This window comes from Gossypium hirsutum, chromosome D05 (assembly GCF_007990345.1).
Source record: "Gossypium hirsutum isolate 1008001.06 chromosome D05, Gossypium_hirsutum_v2.1, whole genome shotgun sequence".
Taxonomy (NCBI): domain Eukaryota; kingdom Viridiplantae; phylum Streptophyta; class Magnoliopsida; order Malvales; family Malvaceae; genus Gossypium; species Gossypium hirsutum.
Genome location: NC_053441.1, coordinates 2909711 through 2915924, shown reverse-complemented (window position 1 = coordinate 2915924; position 6214 = coordinate 2909711).

The window sequence follows — 6214 nt, the reverse complement described above, 5'->3', positions numbered from 1 at the left end:
TTGATTGAATGAATTGATTTTCCGGAAAATCATTTCTAACTTTTTCAGCGTTTGATTGGCGGAAAACATTTTCCATTTGGAAAATGAACTCCAAAACAAGGAAAAATGGGTTACATTTTAGGGAAAATGTCTTACCCTTTCAATTTCCGTAAAACATTTTCCGTGCTCTCCTCTCTATCGCCTCCTTCACTCCTTCCTTCATTTTCAGTAGAAAATTGCTTCTATTTATCTATTTTCCAGTAACTTGTTTTTTAATTATTCAATACTTGTTTTTTTAACACAATTACAAATAATTTATTTGATATTAATTTTTTTCAATTTATAACGATTAATATTGTGGCTTAATAATTGAGTATTATTATAAATAAATCATTGCAATATATGTAAAAATAATTTAAAATATAAAAATTTATTAATATATATCAATATATGTAAAAAAATTCGAAAAATATTTCCAAGAAATCTGCCAAACAGCCGAAAATATTTTACATAGATTCAATCAAACACCAGAAAATATTTTCCAGTAAATCATTTTACAGAAAAGTAAAACATTTTCCCAAAATCATTTTATGGAAAATATTTTACTGGCAATCAAACAGACCCTTCTTTGCAAAAAATCAATTTATTTTGCATGTTTTGTTGTTGGACGAAGACAAAAGGATTTTATCAAACACGAAAATATATATATTTTTAGTAGTTTAACTTTACATTAGTATTTTTATTCTGAATTTTAATAATTTTAATTTAAATTTTTTAAAATAAAAATATTAATGTGACATTAACCTATTAAAAAATATATAAATAACGTAGTGTCACTATTTCATACAATATTTTCTTATTGAATGAAATAATTACCCTGTTTTGAATTTAAAATTTAGAATATTGCCCTCTACAAGACACTCTGAAACAAACATAAATGAAGCTTAACTTATTATAGTTTATATAAATGGCAAAATGACACTGATGGCGGCATAAACAAGAAAAATGAACTTTGCCGTAGAAATATCATGTTGTTCATGCAAACACATTAGTGATTACAGATCATGTATCATGGGACCCGAAATTTATATGGACCACATTTGGATTGACTTGGTCCACTTCCTCGTTGTCTCCTTTTTATTAGTAACTCGTCTTAAGAGTTTGTCAGGAATCAATGTCTTGGTCCCAACCAAATAACTTTCTATTTCTTCTTAGGACCCCTCGTTTTACTTTCATATCGTTACCATTTCTGAAATAAATGTCAATTGACACCGACGGTATACCAAATTTTTAATAAATGGAATTATTATTTTTACAATTATACCAAACATTTTTAAAATTTTAGGAAACATTTTTATTCTTACAATTATACCAATTATATAAAGATAAGTTTCATTGTGAGAAGGTTGGGGCTTTCCTCGGTTTTTCATGTCATGAAAAAATAATACAGACGACAATTTGAAGAACAGTATGGCAGATGAGTGGACAAAATCCAATCCCAATAATAATGTCTGGTGATAATAAGTGGCATGGCGTCACATTGTTCTGGTCATGAAGATGCTACTCCCATCTGGGCTGGGGCTCATCGTCACCCACTTGCTCTCTTTAGTCTTTCGTCACCTTCGTCTTTTTCTAAAAAAAATTCTTTACCACTCACAAATAAATGAATCCCCACGTGGGAGCCCACTCGCGTTCAAATGCATGCTTGTCCTTTCACTACTATTCATCCATCCCAGTCCCCACTCTCAATTTCTCAATTTTATTATTACTGCTATACCCATTTATTATTTTATTGTTTTGATGTATCCACATGTTAAATATATTTAAGATTTTACTATTAAAATATTTTTATATTAATTGAACTCGATTCCATAATATAATAATATTTACAAGTAAAATTTAGAGTAGGATTTTAATTTAATTTGTATTAATATTATTATTCGTGTAGAAAAATATAAATTTGAGTACGTTGATGCGCATTATATACGCATTTAAGGGTTGAGATGAAATTATGAATAATTTTTTATATATTGTATAAAATAAATATTATAAGTACTTAAAAAATTAGAATAAAGCTTTTTTAAATGAAATGAAAACGGTATGGTTTAATAATGGGAACTAACAATAAGAGAAATGGCCAATGGGTGATTATTACTTTCATAGTGGGGACTGAATCTGAAACTGAAAATGTCTCTCATAGAGACAGCTTGTTATGGAGATAACAGCTAGTCATTAAAAGCAGTTGATGTTCTATTTAGTGATTAAAGGTTTTCTTGAACATGTATTGATAAAAACATTAAATTATTGATTAAAAATTATATTTATCGCGTTATTTCTATTGGATGAAAATATATAACTCATATGCTTTTAATATCCCTTTAATTATTGTTATTAGGGTTTAATTAGTGATGAAAACGTATTCTAAATCACCACATAAAAAGATGGGTCATTGGTTGGGATGCTGAGCTAGTAGCTGCCTGTGGCCTGCCTACGTCACGCGAACCGTTTATGATAAATTAATTTTATAAATAACATATAATCTAAATCTAAATGAATAAATTACGGAAAAAATAAAATAAAATATTTTTAAAACATATACGTGAATGATACAAATCTAAATAACTTAAAAATAATAATGATTTTCACATTGAGAAGTATTTAGAGATACTGATGCTAATTGGTTACGAGGCTTTCCATGTTGTTAGATAAAGATAAAATTTTTAATATCGAAGCGAGAGTTATCTTGGAGGGTATATGTATAACATGGGAGAAGGGGATTCATCAATTAGAGATTAAAAGTAATAATGCTCTTCTGGCGGAGACGATTGTAGAAGGAGGAACAATTGATAGTCAGTTGATGGAATTACGCTCTATTTATCAAATGATATGTCGAGGTTGGAAGATTTGTTTTCGCCATATCCCAAGAATTCACACTGCAATTGCTAATCATATGGAAAAAGTTACGGTGACAAGATATACAGAGGTCTAAGTATTTAAAGATCCACCTCATTTTATTCGGGATTTAATACAAGCATATTATGTTAACTATACAAGAGCTAATATATTATCGCAATAATGTCGCTTAAAATTGTTTTATCTTACCGTAAAAAAATAGCATCCCAACCTATCATACTCGATTGCATATGAAATTAATCTAAAAAAAGAGAGTTAATTTTAACTCAAAAATTATTATTTTTAAAGTATATTAAAAACTAATAGAAAAACTACAAATTTTCTCTAAAGGGAATTAGCGGCATAGTGAAGTGAAAATTTTAATTTTATAACATTTTCAATGGCCCAAAGCAGATTAGATAAGAGATTTGTTGATTAAAATTTACCTTCGGGTATGAGATTAGTTCCAATCCTCTTATTAATAATAAATTTTGTTACCATTTATATTCTTATTAAGCCTATATATTTGCCACTTTATCCGTCTCAAATGGTTATTTCCTCTTTGATTTTATATATGAAAATTTAAGCATTTAATATTAAAATATTCCAAAATTCACGGGTAAAAATCAAGTCTATACGTTCCGTGTCTGGACTTTTTGTAATTTTTAGATTTTACAAATAAGTAATGTCAAAAGTTGACAAGTGCTCTATAAACAGGGGTGGAGTCAAAAAAAATTTTAAAGGGCTAGAATAAAGTTGTATATTTTTATAATAATAAAAGTGAAATTTCATTATTTTAATAACTTAAATCTTTATAATTTTTAAATGATTAAATTAAATTTTTTTATTCTTAAGGGGCAAAGTGTAATTTTATCATATACTAATTTAAAATTTTAAAAATTATAAAAAGGCTAAAGTTGAAATTTTCTATTTTAGGGGGTCGACGCCCCAACCAACCCCTTGGCTCTGCCCTGCCTATAAAGATATTATAAAATATTTTAAAATATTTTAAAAAATAAAAACGTAATATTTTTTTAAAAAATTACTTATACTAAATACTAACCTTTAATCCAAATAAATTTGTAAATTTCTCCCTAATGAGTCCGGCCTTACTCTCCACAAATTGCAGTCCACCCTTATGCATGAACACGTTTAGTAAAGATGTAAAACAAAATATAAATAATTTTTGAAGTCATTTCTATTTTTACTATACAACTCAAATAATTGTAGAGCCTATATGTCCAATACAGGGGATATACTTTAATTTTCAATTATACTGCTCGATAATTGTAGAATCCGTATGACTAATATGGGATGGCCAAAAAGCCTCGGTTTTTCTTTTTTTAATTATAAGAGGAGGCTAAAATTTTTATAGCAATACGATTAACGTGATTTAAACTTAAGTCACATTTAGGGTGATGAACACTTTGACCATTAAGTTAATACACGAGGTTTGTGTCTTTGATTTTTTTAAATAATAAAATTATTTTTAAATCTACGAAATTATAAATTAGTATAATAATAATTTTATTTTTTATCTCTAAAAAATAAACAACAAATTGTACTTCAATTCTGAGTAATATTATCTAAGGATTAATAAAACAACGAAGACGATTACGTGATTGATTTTGTGGGTTTCAAAACAGCTTTAGGGGAAGATTCTTTAGGACTGAAGCTCGATGAAGATGATGAAGGTTTCACACACTCGAATAAACTACGAAACCTTTTTTTAGCCTTGATAAAATTGATCGAATTGTGGAATTTGGAAATGGAACCAGCTCGGTTTTGAGACGACAATGGATTCTTGAAAATAGAGATGAACTTTTAGGTCCACCGTTGAGGCGTGCATTATAAACCAGTGATTTAAGAACCTAGATGATGGTGATGTAGGCACGATGATTTCGGCTTGCTCTTTTCTTTTCTGTCATCGACCCAAATTAAAAAAAAAGTGCTTTCACGAAGGATAAAATTGAAGATTTTCTAAATTTGTTACGGGGTTTAATGATATTTTTAGTTTTATTTTTGGATCTATTTTGCCTTCAAAAAAGACAAAGAAATTATTCTTTTTAGAAATAAATGGGAAAGGAGAGCTTTGTTTTTTTAGAAATAACCTCAAAGCAAAAATTAATTATATATATTTTTAATAATTTCTACAAGTTTTTAATAAATTTAAAATAATGTTTTATATTTTAAGTATTTTTTTTAAATTTGACCCACCAATAATCACACTAATAGTTAACGTTTGACACAAGACATATTTTAATTGATTCACCGTTAAATTTGGGCGCTAAGAAATATAACGAAAGCTTTAAATAGTAAAATAAAAAAATAAATTTAAGTAAAAAAAACAGATATAATTTACAAGCTAAATAGTAAATAAACCCTTATAAATAATTGCGCACAAATAAATGTTTCTATTATTATAGCAGTTGCATTTAGTAGTGGTAACTAACGTATATCTTATTTGAATAAAATAAAATAAAAACATTATAAAGCTCTCATGTATTTTAAATATAATTTAAAAATACTAATTAAAATGTTAATCTCATTTGTGTAAAATTTAAATTTCAAAATAAATGAATGAATAAAAAGAGGAGACAAATGAAAGTGCGTCGTCCGTATAGTACCGATTGGGGCGCAAAAACATCAGCGTCGGATTTCGTGTCCCCTATTTTTTTACAGCACGTTACTATTTGTATTATTATTTTATTTTAATCCTTCGGCCTCGCTATTCTATCACAACACCTGTGGCGTGATTGAGGTGTGGGACCCAAGATGTGGCCTACCAGGAGAAGGAATCATTTTTAAGCACTGGCTCCGGAATCTGGATAGCCTCGGATACGAACCTATAGATCTCCCGAGCCTCAATCTACGCGTGTCTACCTTTTATTCGCTTGAAACAGTTGTTCTGTGAAAAAATTATTTTAGTTACACTCCTTATCATATCATTTATGATTTTTATTAATTAAAAATAAATATTTTTTTTCACATCATTCATAATCTCTCATTATCAACTATACATGTAATGTAAAAGAAAAGATGTTATTATTTTTAATTAGTAAGAACCATAAATAATATGATAAAGAAGAGTCATAAATTTTATTTTTTTTAGGTTGTTTCCATGGAGAAGAATTCCTAATTTTCTCTTTTTATATGGCGTTTATTAGGTATCATAATAATAGTCAAATTAATCATTGATGCCAGTGAAATATTGGCTTAACCTGAAGATGTTAAATTAAGTTTAATTCTCATAATATGTAATTGCATTGTTTTCTATTAATTTGATTTTATATTTTAATTGATCTGATTTTTTTTGTATTTGTAATAGAGAAATTTTTAAAAA